The sequence below is a fragment of the Grus americana genome, chromosome 6, assembly GCF_028858705.1.
Source record: "Grus americana isolate bGruAme1 chromosome 6, bGruAme1.mat, whole genome shotgun sequence".
In the NCBI taxonomy this organism is placed as follows: Eukaryota; Metazoa; Chordata; class Aves; order Gruiformes; family Gruidae; genus Grus; species Grus americana.
This window is the reverse complement of record NC_072857.1, coordinates 12,879,673-12,896,556: the sequence shown is the minus strand read 5'-3', so window position 1 is coordinate 12,896,556 and position 16,884 is coordinate 12,879,673. Positions and strand designations below refer to the sequence as shown.

General features: G+C 43.8%; 1 protein-coding gene across 7 annotated transcripts in view; it reads right to left on the bottom strand.

Moving 5' to 3' along the window:
* The window catches only part of SEMA5B (semaphorin 5B), a 279,436-nt gene that overhangs the window by 162,018 nt on the left and 100,534 nt on the right, over positions 1 to 16,884 (bottom strand). Inside the window, exon 3 of one of the 7 annotated variants that reach the window (XM_054829589.1) lies at positions 3,363 to 3,484. The exons of the other annotated variants lie outside the window; for them this stretch is intronic. The gene's annotated coding sequence lies outside the window, so the exon portion shown is untranslated. The remainder of the gene's footprint in view (positions 1 to 3,362; positions 3,485 to 16,884) is intronic. 7 annotated transcript variants of the gene reach the window in all.

The window sequence follows — 16,884 nt, the reverse complement described above, 5'->3', positions numbered from 1 at the left end:
CTGCTCCTGCATCCCCAGACCGAACAGGGCGAAGAGTCAGATTCATCCCTGGTGTCACCTTGCATTTCTTTTCCAGATAAAGTGGAGTATCTTTGTTTTGTTTTGAGAAGTTAATTTTATCATTGAGGCTTCATAACATACTGCATAGGAGTGTCTCTGGAAAACATCCATCTTGTGGCTCGGCATGGTTGGTTACCTGTTCACTCACTACAGCATCACTGCAGTATCTACCTTGTCAAGATTGCTTGACACAAATTGGATTTCATTTCAATATTGCCTTGATGCCGTACCCTGAACACGAAACACCAATTTGTACACAACATTGTAGGAGCCAGATTTGCACACTTGTAACTCAGTCCAAGTCCACTGACAAGAGCAGAAGTTTATTGTTCACATCAGCAGATCACTTGGTGCAGGTCTGATGTTTAGGGGCAAGACTGGCCAGAAAGAACTCTGTATTTGGATCTCAGCACAGTCTGGGCAGTTCTTTTAACCTCTCTAAACACTAACTTGCTTTTTGATAACGTGGTGCTTATATTGCCTGCCTACCTTATGGAAATACCTTAGTTACTTAGGTTTGTGAAATGCTTTGCAATTTTAGGGTGAAATAAGCTGTGGGGATTCAGAGCATTGCTGCAGACATGATCACATGCGTTATATGCACAGCCTTACAAATCTGCTGATACAGGAACAGCAGCAGAGTTCTGCCGTTTGTAGCTTGATATGATTGACTACACGTGATACGAAGGACTAAGTTTAAGAGGAAAAGTAAGCAGTGTGTGCCCCATCACTGCAAGCTTGCTATCCACATGACTGGTGTTAGCTTAAGTGGGTTATTGCAGTAACCCATTTGCAACATTCACACTTCCTAGTGGAGATTACCGCTCCCATATAGGAGGTACCCCATAAGTAAGTCCCCTGTTCCCACTGATGTTAAATCCTTTTAGGAAAAGTTGCTAAGCTTTAGACTACCTGTGTGCTAACCCAGAAAGCAGTGGACCCTGCTAGAGAAGTGTGTAAGCCTGGGTTCTTCTCCACCAGTGAGGCTCAGGGCTCAGATGAAAGCCCTCCTTTTTGTACATAGGCTTACACGTTAAATATGATGGTCTTGACACCCACCTAGTTGGGATTGTTCAGCCTGGAGAAAAGAAGGCTCCGGGGAGATCTAATTGTGGCTTACCAGTACCTGAAGGGGGCCTACAGGAAAGATGGTGAGGGACTGTTTATCAGGGAGTGTAGTGACAGGACAAGGGGTAATGGGTTCAAGCTGAAGGAGGGTCGATTTAGATTAGATGTTAGAAAGAAAGTCTTTACTGTTAGAGTGGTGAGGCACTGGAACAGGTTGCCCAGAGCAGCTGTGGATGCCCCATCCCTGGAAGTGTTCAAGGTAAGGTTGGATGAGGCTTTGGGCAACGTGGTCTAGTGGAGGGTGTCCCTGCCTGCAGCAGGAGGGTTGGAACTAGATGATCTTTAAGGTCCCTTCCAACCCAAACCATTCTATGATTCTATGATGACACTAAGGTCAGTTCCAGGTTTAAATAGCAAGGCAGAAAATCGTGCATTATTTCAGTAGGGCTGTATTCGCTGAGTAAATGCCTACACCAAGTTCAGGTCAAAGCAAATGCCACCTGCACATGCTGGTATGACATGCAACGAGTAAGGGTTTCTCCGCCAGAAGTAGGTACCTGTAGGGTTGTTTCCTATATTTGCAGGGGAACAGGAACTGATCATTTACAGAATCATAAATACACCTAAGTGTCACCTAAGGCAGAGCCTCTATCAGAACAGAGCATTACCAGTTACAGGGGCTCATGTTGTTCTTCCTCCTCCGTTGAACAAGCTGTTAAATGAACAAAACCAATTTGATCTCACACATCCAACTAGCACATAAAAAAAGCTCAAGAGCAGCTGCTGCCTACCTACAACTCTCTAATTCCAGCCCAAACAATCTGTTTCCCAGTTGTGGGAGAGCAATCCGCAAAAGGACCCAACAATCAGATGGAGTCAGCAGAGACGTGACGTTGTGCCTCCAGCTTTGGCGCGCAGCTAATTACGAAGGACAATTATTATAATTAATGCCAGTGGATGTGGCCAAGTCTCCCTGCAACTACTGTGGGGAATTTCTACCCCTGCTTCAACCAAAAACCATCTGTCAGACAGGAAAAGCGCAAAATAAAATCCCTCCTTGCCAAATATTCTCAGTAAAATGTGTTATTGCCACTAACCTGGCAGTCACAGGGAGGTCACACAAGTTTCAAACAGGAACCACACTGTGAAGTGAAAATCCCTGACTTCATATTCTCCGCCTCATCAGGTAAACAGTCCATTGATTTATGCAGCCAGAGGCTTTTGCTGGAGAGGTGCAGGGACAGATAAGTTACACACTCCTGTTTGTCCCAAGCTGGTTTGTTTTATATAGTAAGGTTGGCAGCAGGGATCAGCTACAGAAAATGGACTGGAAATGCTGCTACTGCAGAGCTCTAACAAGGTAGTGGGTTTTGCAAAAGCTGCTTGTTATTGGCCACTCGCACATTTAAATCTTCTTGTCCTTGTACCTCAGTGACCACTTGAAAGGCAATAGGAATAAGGAAAAATTATTAAAGCAGACGTCATGTTCCTGACCGATCCATGCTCAGACTGCTAAGAGGAAAATTTTGCTATGCAGGAAAGTTGTTGGCTATGTCAAACTACTTTCTGTGCGACTCACAGACAAAGCCCACATAATTGTCTGTCACGTCGCTCTGATTTCTTCTCATTTGTCATCTTGCGGCAGCACTGCGGGTGAGCTCTTATCAGAAAATACCCACCCATGGATCTCTTTAGTCACTTGCTCCAGGCATCAGACTCATAACTCTGTGCAGAGATCTTCACTTGCTAAGTACTGGCACCCAGGCCACTGCAAGAACATTGCTGGTGGTACTCAGGGATATCTGAAACAGTTGAAGACTGTGAGAGACTCAACCACTTGTCCTCCACTAGAGGAAAAAGTGAATGGCCAAGACAAAACTGTAGAAAAACAGAAGGAGTGCTTTCAAAACCATTACACAGTGAATGCTTTTTTTCTTCCCAAAGTGTAGTTCTTACTGGAATACAAAAATAATAGCATATAAACTTTCAATACCACCTTCTTCTGGATAGCCCAATCATGTTGTGCAGTCTTAACAGCCCAAGTGAGGAGCTCCTCACACTTGAGGGCTGATCTACCCTGGAATCCCTGCAGCAGATGCAGATACACTCACACCACCTTCAAAACACGTACTACAGGTATCATTAGCATCTTAGTCACAGCAGAATGGAGTATGGCTACACAACTTGCCTGAGAATATCTGGGCCATAATGCTGCTGAAAAAATCCAAACTTACAGTATAGAGCTGGTAGACAGGGTCTGAGGAGTTGAAAAGGCAAAACTAGAGTCTGCTGAAGAAAGAGACACATTCAGATGAATCCAAAGGCCAGGTCCATGTCATTCACTTCCATCAAGCTACTACAAGATCAAAGAGGACATTAATTGGGGCTAATATGACTGGAACACCTGGTTCAGCCCCTAGCTCTGCAAGAGGTAACATATAATTTAATGCAAGCAGATAGATGACATATAGGCACCATTAAGTGCTACTATGTGCAAAAGCATCTGAGGGTATATTCCTATTCATCCCTCTTACTGTAATAATTATTAAAATAGGCATCTGCTGTTTGCAAAGCTTCATGGGTCAGAGTTAAGGTGTCTTTGCAGGGTATTTCTGTACAGGTGTGATGAATTATGCACATGTATTGATCTGAGCTGAATGAAGATTTGTTCTTCTTGTTGATGTACCACTATGCAACGTTTGACATAAGTTAATTAAAAACTGCTTAGTAGTCTTCACACATAGGCTAACGGTGAATACATCTGTAAAACTGAAACCATTACATAGGACAGTTGTTTTGAGCTGGAATGTACACATGTAGGTTTGTGACATACTAGAGAATGCTGAAATATTACTATTTAATTTCAACACTTTCATACTCATGACAATCCTATATTTTTCAGCCCATTTAAAATGTTTTCATTATTTCCCATCACTATGTAATTCCTCACTTGATAATGACGAGCCCCAAAAGAGAATAAAAGGCTCCAGAGGAATAAGGAAAGCAATTCATAACTTTCAAGAATAATCTTCTATGGCTTCCAGCTAAGTAAACCAAGCTCTTGTATGATATAATGTGGGCAAAACAATACATCAATGAAGCATGTTTATTCTAAGGATTTAAATGTAAAAGTGTTCACAAAAATCTAACTTGTCCTTTTACATTTGAAATCGCTCTTGCTCAAACTAGTCAGAGAAAATAATCTTCTCAGCTTTTAAAAACAACATCTGAAACAAAAGGCTTCTCACCATGCTGGTGATTCAAATGTTGGTGTAGTTTTTTTAATGTCTAAAATGACTTTTGTTTTGATTTCAATTTCTGTTACAACTATGAGAAAATAATCTTCCTGTCAATGGTAGGAATCCCCTGGTCTACCTGAGCCTGCCGAGAGGAGAAAAATAGAGATGTCCAAGCCAAGGAAAGTAGTTTAGTGTAGTAACTAAGCATGTGTTGCAGCAATTGGTTTTAAACCCGCCTTCCTGTCAGATAACATACTCATAAATCCATCAGCACCAGGTCACCACTGCGTCCCTCTGGGGTGCAAATGTAATTGAAACCTCACAGCCACTTAGAGCTGTTGTTTTTCCATGTTTAAAAGGCTAGAGAGGTTAGACTCAACTGTACTAACAGATCAGGTCAGGCTGGCATTTGTACCACCACAGTCTGACTGAAAAGCTCCTTATAAGTCTATGGGCAAATGTTTTGCTTCTAATTTGCATTGACTTGCCGTACACACATCCAGATCGCTCGGCCTGTGAGGGTCGGGGGAGATGAGCCTTTGGAAGAATATAATAAGACAATCAGTTAACGGTGCTTAACATCTGTTGCTTAACTACGTTATGTCTCATCAATCAGTTTTCATTCTACTTCCCATTGGTGTTTTTCTTTATCACTCTATCTTCTTTCCATTATTTCTGTTCAATGGAGTAAAGACAGTAGAAGAAATGTTAAAATGACTAGGATTTTCTCAACTGCAAGAGCGTATAAGCAACATTAAGAGTGATTTCAGTGTAAGAGAGGATATTCAGGTGAATCAGAGATCCCGGAGCAATTCAGCAGCTTGGAATTGCAGAGAAAAGAAAGATTTGCTATTCGCTTCCAAGAATGGTGAAAAATTGTGTGTGCAGCTGACCTAGGTATGTTCTTTTTATTTCCTTTCTCTGCTCTTTCCATTTTCTCTCCTTTTTTGAAAGTTGCCTTTTTAATTTTTTAAGCGTCATTTTGCACCCAAAATAGGCGCTATCATCATCACAGATTGTAATGCCACTGCAAGATTGCTTGCAGCACAGTGTAGACAAAAAAAAGAGGGCCAGCTCTCATCTAGCTACATCTGGAAAGGAAAGCAGCCAAGCTGGGACAGTGTGGACATCAGTACAGGTTAGCCACCAAATTCAGTAAAGTCAGCACAAGCTGACTTCTGCATTATCGCAGCTTTACTGATGCGGATCCCCCAAACGGCAAAATTCCCAGAAAACCAGAATACAAGAATTCAGGGTAGAGGGCAGCAAACATTTTTGCTGTGTTAACAGAGTTTTCTACAGGGGGCTATTTTGTATCCAAACCCAGCAGATGTGCTGAAGCTTTGAAACACGAGAAAAAATCCAAACCTCCAAAGTCAAGTTGATTACTTTCTGCAGAGAGCAGGAGGTGGAATCATGGTGCCGGCGAGTCTGCCTGGGCAGCACTGGCTGTGCCCTGAGGGCAGCGGTGTGACATTGGCCACTGCACCACGGGCCAATATGCTCGACCATTTGCAGTCCTACTCAGCTTCACTCTACGGATAGTGCTGGATTCAAATGGATTTGTCCACGTAACCACAGCTAAAGCTGCTGTGATTCTGCAGCTTGTGAAGGTCTTTCTCCAGCAAATGCCCTCTTAAAAATGCAGGAGCGGAGCCTCACCACCATGCCGGCGTCCATGCCTCCTGCACCTACGAAACCAGCCAGCAATGCCTGGGGTCCTGTCATTACACAGCCAGAGAGCAAGTAACACACAAACCTTATTTGAAAGTTCTCTTCAATAATGTTTTACACAGCTGAGTAAAATTCTTTGGGATATTTAATCCCTCTTTGTTCCAGGGAACCACCTGCCAGAATAACTGATACGGCGCAGCCTCCCTAGGCAGGTTGATGTCAGGGTTGGCAATGCTCACGTCTGACGCTCTCCAGGCAGGATATTTCAGGCTGATGCTGACATCCTATATATTGAGATCTTATAGCCAAATCATCTGTATCAATTCTGTGTTACTTCTCTGTTCAATAGGTGGTGGGTCAAGAAATTACAGGAAGTCAAGTGGCCGCTGTCTCCCACATCGTTATTAGATCAAAACTGAGTGATCGCTCTGCTGGCTCAAATACACGGGGAAAGAAGAGCAAAATCCCAGTCACTCAAACATATAAAAGCAGTTAAAAGTGAAAGCAGAATTAGGTTAGTTAAGTAATGAGGAAAAAAGCACACCTATTTTTCATTCAAGTTCTGTGGTAATTCAGAGGCACACAAGTCTTCGCTGCTTGATGATAGACCAGAAGAACTCATTAGCAAAGCTTATTTTAATTCTGAGCAAATTAAGACACACATTTTTGTAATATTTGCCTATGGAGTTGCATAAATGATTTACTTTTAATTTATCCAATTAAAGGAAAGGACTAAACTGTCTGGATTGTAAGTGATAAATGTAATGAAAATTGACGATTTCCACTGCACTATTTCAATTTACCCTGACCTTCCTTGGTTCCACACTTGGCCAAGCTGTACCATTCCAGCTACCTTTGCTTCCATCACTTCTCTGCTCTGTAACTGATGACAAGCTAAAAATCAGTCTACACTACATCAACACACTTCGGGACACCAGCCAGCTCTGATGGGTGTGAGTCAGAGTAAGCTCCTTTATGTCACATCATAGTTTCTTGCATCTTCCCTAAAGCATCCGACATCAGATACTGGCACTGGCAGCACATTGGAGAAGAATGATTGCCAGTTTCATCTGGTGTGGCAATTCCTATTCTCCGAACAAGTAACGAGAATTGTAAACATCTCTCCAAAGCACTGCTTAAAATATGCACCCTTAATTGTTCTGCCAGCAGTCTTCTGGAATCCTGTAGGGATGTACTACCCACAAGAAGGATACGGTGTGTCAAATAACCCGCTTCCTGCTGCATAAAAGTTATCTTCAGAAGAGTATTAAAAAATCATGCTGGATAACAGACACAGCCATGCTCACTTTTTCATCTGCACAGTATTCGCAAACGCCTAGTGCTGCACAACCAAAGTAACTCTGGGGAATAGACTTTGTCCTATTCAACCCTGTGTATAATGTGCAAAGTTACCAGCCAGCTTCCTAACCCAGCCTCGTTACTGCTGCTGCATCCCTTTAAAAAGCAGAAGGAAAACATGTTTTCTCCTCTACATAAAAGGAAGAGTTTGCAGTGGTCAGAGACAGAGAAAAAAATGTTCTAACTTGGAAACTGGCTGGCTTGAGTGCGTGAACATTAATCAGGAATAAATAAGAAATATCAAGGTATGTCTTGCACTGTTGGCCTGGACCATGCTCTGATGTTTATTACTGCCAAACATATCCACTAAAATAGGAAATGCCTCAACACTAAGGATCTCTCAGCACCAAAAGAAGGAGTCAAGGTAACAAGGATAAAAAGGCTATGATGGGAGGGGGAAAAAAAGCACAAAGCAAATGCAAGGGTATGAAAACAAGTGGTAATTTGCTCTGGGGAATAAGGGGAGAGCAAAGCAGAGTGCGCCCAGGGTCTGTGACGAAAGAGCTTCAGTGACTCCCCCTTCCTTTTCCACTCATCCAGTCCTGACAGACAGGGGGGACAAAATGAATAAAAATCAAACCCACTGAAGGAAAAGGAGAAATAACATTTTTCATTAGCTTTCATATCTGACAATGTGGTGGGAATCCCTGGAGAAGGGGTGCAGCGTGCAATAGCCCGGCCATGGAGCTGCAGTCCATCCCACAGACCAGCTGAAAGTCATTGAGAGGCGGGACAGACAGAGCAACCCATTAAATGGAAAACCAAAAGATCAAACAAATAGGCAAGTGCTAGAATCTTAAAAATCAACCAGCTGCTTTATTGGGAATCAATTTTGCTCCCTTAGGAAAGAAATAAAATAATGGAAAGACTTAGATCTGGAAAAGAGCCCTGCTCCTGAATTCTGTACAGGAGGGCAGCATTAAAGGACACCCTCCAGCAATGACTCAGAACAAAAATGGCCAAAACCAGGTTGAGATGGAATAAAAGCAGCCAGCACATTTCTGTGCTACCACTGAAACGAATAGTCTTAATTCATGTGATCAGTTTGTCTGCCTCTCGGACACAGTATTTCTTTTTAACATCACCCTCTGTTTCAAATCAGCACATTTTGCTTCCTTCTTTGCAAAAATGCAGGTTCTGCCATTCTACTGCTTCTCTCATGCCTTGCCCTAACACTTTTCCAGGCCAATTCCTCCACTATCACCCCTGGCCCCGATCATCTCACACATTTCCCTCCAAAAGCAATTATCTAACCAATGCTCCATTAGAATTAGCCATAAAACAACACAGCGAGCAAATCAGTGACTTCCAGATGTGTTCACGGAAGCCACATCCTTCCTCTTCCCCCCCTCCTTGCCTGCTTCCGCACCCCCTCCTGTCTGCTGGATCTCTGCGTGCCCATTTGGTCCATCTCTTTTCCAGGCTGGAAAGCCCTGGTCCCTTCTACTCACTGAAAGTTATAGACAAACACAGCTTCACTTGTTTTCTTACAACCAAGGTCAGTATTTTCTCTCCTCAAGATCAAATCTGAAACACACTGAAGGCTGAAACAACACTCCCCAGCCTCCCAGATTAGAGTCTGTCCACGGGTAGCCCAGATTTCACTGCACGCGATGCCCTACGAACACCCACCAGCCCAGCTCAGCTCCAGGGGTGACAGCATCCATCAGCAACATGTCAATAGTACTGGTATACCTTGAAAGGGTCAAAGCAAAGGCGGTAAAGGTTTTATGCTCAAGACTCTAGCCTATTATTTTGACTCTCTCTGCAGCAGGCACCAGTCAGGAGAGATCTCCTTCCAAGGCCCGGTCTTGTTAAACTGCAACAGAATTTCACTGAACATTCATTCAGTTCTCTGTGCTTTTTGCCCTTTTTGGCAGGAAAAGGCGCTTTTGATAGCTCGGCTGTTTAATAAGGAAATTCTTCAGAGGGTCTTTGCTGAGAACATACAAAAATCCACTGACAGCTGCTGTAACGGTTGCTCATTTTTGGGTTAGTGCACAGTATTCAGACAGGAAGCAGTTGAGGAAAAGGTACAATTTATAAAAAACAGGCCCAGTTCCAAAACTCACATTACGGTACAACACATGGCAGAGAGACAGCACACTCCCACCGGAGTTACCTGCAGGAACGGGCAACCCCAAATTCCTGTTATTGTGTGAGTCAGGAGCAGGAGCTGCAGTTACACCAGGGGAGAATAGGACCCACACCACTTGCAGTCCTTCGACACTACAACACTGTGATGAATTCCTTTTCTGAAAGACACATCCTGCTTTTCCACATGGTGCAAAGCGAAGCCAAATCTTTGCATTTCTTTTTACATCTTTAAAGCAGCTGTCAGACAGAAAGCTGTCTCTCTGATGGACTCATATGGTCCCTCACATCACAGCATCGCTGTAACGTAATCGTTTTTACAGCATCCTCGGGAAAGATCTCCTCCAATTTACAGGAGGGGAAACTGAGTCAGAAAGCCACTCAGTGATTTTGCACAGCGCTCCCCACTGCAGAGCAGGATGATGATCGCTCTGGCTCTTACAGGACACCCCACCCCACACCCCCCCCCAGCACTTGTCTCACTGAAAAAGGTGTTTGCACATCATCCTGGATTGCTTAGGTGGGACAATTTCTGTATGCTACAGCCTGTGAACCCCCATGGGGCCTCACATTGAGAGCACTGTAAAATGCACGTCTCCCTTCGGGCAGAGGAACAACCTGCTCTGCCCTGCCCTGCCACGCAACACCGCTGCCAGGGAGCCACAGTTCACACCAGCACAAAGTTTGTGCTCCGGACACGCAGCCCCACTCTCTTCAAGCAGCCAGTATAGAAAACCTGTGAAACGGGATTCATAAAGCACCTGATGTCAGCCTAAACAAAACAGCGACAAAACAATTGCTTCCAAAAAATGGTTGCTATAAAAAAAGATGAGATTTTGCCATCCACTTCCGAAATTCCTACTGCCAGGTGGTGACTATTTTACTCACTTTTGTAAAAGCATAGAAACTCCTGCCTCCCCCCTTCCCTGCCTGTGTCAGCAGGCTTGCCTGGATGTTTTCATGTACACCCACATTTGTCTTTCCTCACATGATATTACAGAAACATTTTGTTTAGCTCTTTTGATACGCTACGTTCCAAAGCGTTTCTGTCAACAGCAAGCTGCATCTCCAGCGTGAGCTCATGTGTGTAGTCAGCTGGTAGGCAGTCATCATATCCCACATACATCCAGAGCCTGGTGGTAAAGAAGAGGATCAGCACAACGTGATGACGCACACAAGCACACAGACACACACATACCTTTCCTGCCCTCACCACCAAGGCTTTTTGCTCACTTTAAACCCCACATAAACCCTTAATGTGTATAATAAGCCTGGCAAAATTTCAATGAAATTTCATGAAACTGCACGCCAGGATGTGCGCACCAACAGCTTGGTGGTGCAGATCTTGGAGTGGCTGGCTGCTGTACCCACCAGCGCCATGCACACTCATAATTAACATTAACGTGGAGGTAGAGGAACTGGTCACTGGTTATAGCTAACATGGAAGTCAGAGGGTTTGTGCACCTAGGAGCTGAGCCCCAGCTCCTGCACTGACCACAAGACCTTCAGCAGGGGCACCAAACCACAGAGGGGGAAGAGAGGCAGTGCTTGCCTGGATGAGGTAGTACTTTGCATTTTTTCACAATAAGAAAACTCAGCGGTGGCTGAATGGATTTATATCTGAAGTATCAAAAAGAGCATTTTTTTCTGCCTCTACAGAAAATAGCATCCCAAGTGCTAATTTTTATTTAAGCAACTTTAGAGAGCAGTCTAGAATGAAATTGCCATCTGAATTTTAATTACACCTTCACATTGAAACACTGTAGTGAATTACATGTAAGATTAAAAAAAAGGAGTGATATTAACATATAATGAGCCTCATCAATTACTATGGATCAGGAAAAGTAGCCCTCATATTACTGAAATAGTTTAATTTGCATGACTGGATGATTCAGATTCTTGTCGGTCATTCATTCAAATCTCTCCACAAGTCATAGCCACAGACAAATGTCCCGTAGCAGGCTTGGCCTGAAATAACTAAATTAAATACACTGTTAGTTACCCTCTCACTTTGCAGCAGGGAAATTGAAAAGATTTCCTACAGTAATTCTAGGCAGGAACACAGATCTCTAGCCATTACTGAGCTAACTGTATATGTATATAAAATTAGTATGATTCTTATAGAGCAGCAGTATGTAAAATGACTTGCACATTTGAGTTTAGCTTCTCATGGACCAAGGTTCGGCCCCATACTGGAAGCAGGAAATGTATTTCAGCAGCGTAGCAAGGGATGGACTTAAGGACAGGGATCTGTGTTCCTGTCATTTCTACAGGAGCCCAACAACTAACAAACCTCCCAGAGAACAAATAAACCATACTCAGAACTAAGGCTGTGTGTGTGAGCACTCGGGTTTAGTCCCAATTCAGCCACTGGCAGAAGCAGCTGACAGATCTGGGACTACAAAACACAGACAGGGGAAGCCGCACTGAGATGTCTCCTCCGGTTTTGCCAAACCCTGGCTTTTCTTGGCCATCCTTGGGAGTTTTCCCCAGCTGTAACTGCATCAGTTGATGATGACAAACAGCAGGATGACAGGTGCAAAGAGAAGTCAGGAGCTGCTCGGCATTGCTTTGGACATCACATTTATCCTCTCTGCTTTAATATTCCTGCTCAAGAGTTACATTATTTCCCCGCTTTGCAGGGATGTTGGGAAAATCCATTTAATACTGTTGAGCAGATTAAGATGTTGGATGAATATCGATCACTGAGCTCATTCTGACTTTAGTACCGTATACATATATAGGCCAATCTTCCAGACACTTTTGATGATCAGCACTGACCGATTATATTTAATGAAAATTATTTTAGAAACACATTTGAGTCAGGTATCATTCATTCATTTCCAGATTCAATCAGCAAAGAAGCAGGGGAAAGTTTGTTTCCTTTTCTGCAGATTAAAGGTTGTGTCTGCTTTGAAAATCAATCACTTTCTGCAGTCATAAAGTGCTCCAAGAGGCAAACTGATGGATTGGCATGAGGTTGACTTACAATAAACAGATACCCACGTGCCTGCAAGTGCTTGTAAAGATTAAGGATTTTTTAGAGGTACATGGAGATACCATCACGAGTAATGAAATGAGGAAAACAAAGGTGAAATCTTAATTTTAAAATGCACTGTGGAGTGTCTATTAGAGACTGGGGCAGGGATAAACTTCCAAAGGCAGCTCTGAAAATTTCATCACTTGGAACTGGGTATAAATGAACTGGACAAAGCAGCTGAGAAACATACTGTCAGGTATGCGTGCTCATGTTTGGGCAGGCTGATCATTTGGATGACCTAAAAAGCTCCTTTTCTATCTGATATTTCATGAAGGCCCACAGCTGGAATTATTATGAGCCCCAGCGAGGCCCCCCACTGAGCCTGGGCTGTTAGCAGGGGAGAGAAGAGGAAAGGAAGGACTGGCACGTCCCTGCGACACCAACATTTCTCACAAGCACAAGCCAGCTACACACCGTGCCCCTCCTTTCCCGCCTCAGTTGCCCTGCACAGAAAAGAGCCTGCAGTCATTTATCGCCTTTAAAAACTACCGATCTGACAAAGTGACTGCCTGGCCGTGTCCTGGCTTTAAATCAGAAAGATGGCAGGACATTCACTACATCCCTATGCATCCCTTGTGGTCCACAGGCATCCTTCTGCCCTACCCGAGTCACCGCTGTCCCAACAATGTCCTTGTTGTGGGCAGCATGATAACAAAGTACAGATAATGACTCCAATTAGGAGGTGTGAATGTCATTCCACTCCCCCTGCTCTCTTCCAGGTCACTATGAATGTGTTTGAAAACTACTGGCACAGCAATTTAATGATAATTCAGATTTAATTTGCACTCTGTCATCTCTGTTTTTTCTATAGGCTTTAATAGTTTAATTTAACAGTCTTAAGCACTGTCTATATTACCGAGACATAATGTGTATTTCAGATTTGAGCAGCTGCATGGCACAAAATAATATTTCACATTTATATTGTGCCTTTCATGCCGAAGATGCTTAAAAATGCTTTGATTACTATATCCACACAAGAATCAACTCATCCATCACTGAAATGCAGCCACTTCTAGGTTGGAAACCTCATCAGTCTTTAATAATTTAGGCAAAATAGAGCAGAATATTCCACTGAAATGAGGAGGCAAGTTGAGCAGGTAAAATTAAGTTATCCAAAACGGCAGTTGGGCAGGGCTGTCTGGTACGCTTACCCACGTAACAGAAAGTTTTTTACGACTCTCAGATATCTAATCAAAAGGCAGTACCTGCGGGAACAGTTTCCCTTACACCAGCATCAGTTTATTACCGGTTGAGAGAAGGAAGGATTTACCGTCTGCTGCATGGCTCAGCAGCACAGCTCTGCCTCTCCCTCTGCCATGTCCCCTCCAGGTCAGTAAGTCCCTTTCTGATGACAATCAGAACTAACCCTCAAAAAGAAAAAGCAGCAGTGAAATAATCGTGAAAGTTTCTCACTCCAGCACTGCCCAGGCCAGATCCTTCAAGCCAGTGAGAAAGCACGCACTGGTGTCAATATGCTCTGAATCAGGCCCTCATGAAGCACAGCTCAGCTCTGTCCATCGGCCCCGACGCCTGCTAGCATCATCAGCTGCCAGCTTTTCTAACTGAACGGCTGTCCAGGGAGGGCGACTTTGATGTCTCAGTGAGCTCTCAGCTTAATCTTTCAACCATTGGCGTAGGAGCTCTCTCTTACACACGTAGATGGAAACCATCTGGCGATGAATTTGGCTCCGGAAGTGGAGTCCCACCTGCTTTAGCTGCCCCATGACCCCTGCTCCAGTCAGCAGGAATCCATAGTGTTACAGCCTCTCCCCAAAATGTCATGTTCTCCAGGCCCTGGCAGCCATGGAAGGTGGTGCTTTCCCATGTAGTTTCCCAGCTAAAGCTTTGTCTCACTGGCGCATTTTTGTGATAGTGATCCAGGGACCAAGTAAAGTAGCAGGGAAGTGGGTGGGTGGAGAACAAATGTGTCAAACTTAGTAAAGATTCTCTCTATTTTCAAGTGCATTATCATCCATGTTCATCACTTATTAAAAGCCTTTCATTTATAAAGTCTTTAAAGCCTAGTTTAATAACCTGCAATCATTACTTGAATCACAAAATTTGCTTTTTATTGTATTGTGTAAATGAAGCACTGTAGCATTTAATGTAAATTATTTTTTCCTCTCCCTCTTTCATCACTGTTTTTAAAGCCATTATGATCAGGTGTTTTTCTCAACCTACCCTAAAAATGCACAGTACAATATCTATGGCCCAAAATAATGCTGTTCCTGGGATTTGAGTATAGCGAAGAAAGAACAAAGGTAATAAACCAGCCTTTCCTGTGTGCTTGCTGCCTCTTAGGTTTCTAACTGGGCCGTTCAGGCCATTCTCTCTCCCCAGGGAGAGGCTTGAGGTCCCCTTATATCCAGGAGACATAAAAAGGAATTTGTTCATTATTAATACACTGTCTCTGAGAGGCTTTTCTTTTTAATCAAAGTATAAATTCTGAGATGGAATTGATATACGTGCAAACTGACAACACTGCACCGGCGATGGGGTCTTCTGGCGTTACGGGCGAAGGCATGGTAACAAACCATCCATCAGATTTGTGGCTGGGGGACTGGTCAGGAGTCGTGGCTGTCTCAGGCCAGAGAGAAAGACGTTTGCCATTTAATGGAGGAGGACTTCCCAGGGGCCGTATTTTACTGAGCTGCCAGAATGCCAGGAGGGGCAGCCGCCTGCCTGCATAGATGGCACAGAAATGTTTATCAACCCAAAGTCTAGTACACGCTCCCCCAGCATGTATCAGTGCATCCTGCTACCAAATTACGCCTCTGCAGCCCCGGTGGGACTTGTGGCAGCAGCAATCATGTCCATCACCAAGGCCGGTCTTTCACAGAGACAAAATGAAAGCATTAAAACACCTGGAGTAAAACCAGAAGGAAAAATAAAATGGGAAGAGAATTAAACACTGGAAACTGGTCCAAACTGCAAAGCTGAGAGATGTGGATCCAAAATTTGGAGCAATTCTAATCAGGGTTTTGGTTCTGGCTCATCTGTAATTAAAATGAAGTACAAATCTGCCTGAGACAGTCAACAATCTCAGCTGTTTCCGAGATCTGGCTTTCATTAATTTCATTAACATCTTAAATGCATTCTTATTGCTTGTTCTTATGCTGAAGAGCAAGCGAAATAACAACACACCATGAACCAGTTTATCTTTGTCTTTGCAGAGGAGCAGATGCGGTATCAGTCTCAGGGGCACGCAGGCCCTTTGCATGGAAAATGGCAGTGAAGGGAGTTGTGCAAGTGTGGAAATCTTTGGCCTGAAAATTAAATAAATTGAAACTAGCACTTTCATCAGTGCCTCATGCACTTTGGGGACCTGCACCAGCATTATTAGTATTAATCAGTGTGACAATCTCAAGCTATAATTTGCCAGTCTTATTCCAGAGAAACAGTCAAAAAGTCAGAACTTGTATGGAACCCTTCCAAGTACCTGCGCTCCAGGAGGCCAGATCTGGGGATGCTGCAGGAGGCTCACAGCCCTTCCTGATGCTCATGGAGGGAGAAATATCACAGACCAAGTTCCTGCTCAGTGATATGCATTAAACATGCTCTAGTTAGGTGCGTGACCCAGGGTATAATGGCATTTCTGCCCTTTCCTTCAATTCATATAGTTAAGAGAAGGGTGAAAGTGGGAACTGGAGGCTGGTTGCTCATCTCTCTGAAACAAAGCTGCAGCAGCCAACAAGATTAATTTCCCACGAGCTCAGTACTGCTCTGTGGGTATTGTGACCCCAACCTCGGTGGCAGAACAGGTAGCCTGTGTTCGCAGCCCGCTTCAGCCCCAGCAATCTCAACAATGAACTGCACCCCATCCACAAGCTTTGCCTTGGCAGCAGAACAGGCAGTGGCGAGAGAAAAGCCCTGCGCTTACCAAAGCCAAATCCAGCAGGACTCTGGGGCACACACCACTGTTTGGGAGGGGGAAGGAAGCCACTTTCAACCTATGTAGCATATCAGGGCACGGAAACTCTGGACAAACTTTTAATCAACTTTCGCTTGATCTAAATTCTTTTGCCAGACTTCATCTCTCCTCTAGAGTGAGACAAGTTACCAACAGAGCGACTAGAGGGTGCTACAACACATATGGGCCTCGGACTCTGACCGCCTGGCGTTCAGAAATTCCTGGCATAAATTAACTGTTCAGCTCTGTGATGATGCTGATTTGCTCCACTTGGCATAAGCAGATATTTTGATACAAGAGAGATGATCCTTTCTGAGACCTGTCATCCTCAGGTTTTTAAATCCACTGGCATGTTTAATAGCAAAAAAGATGTAAGACAAAAATAGCCTTGTGCAGATAAAGACTTCCGTGTCACAAACGAAAATTCAGTTTAATTAAGC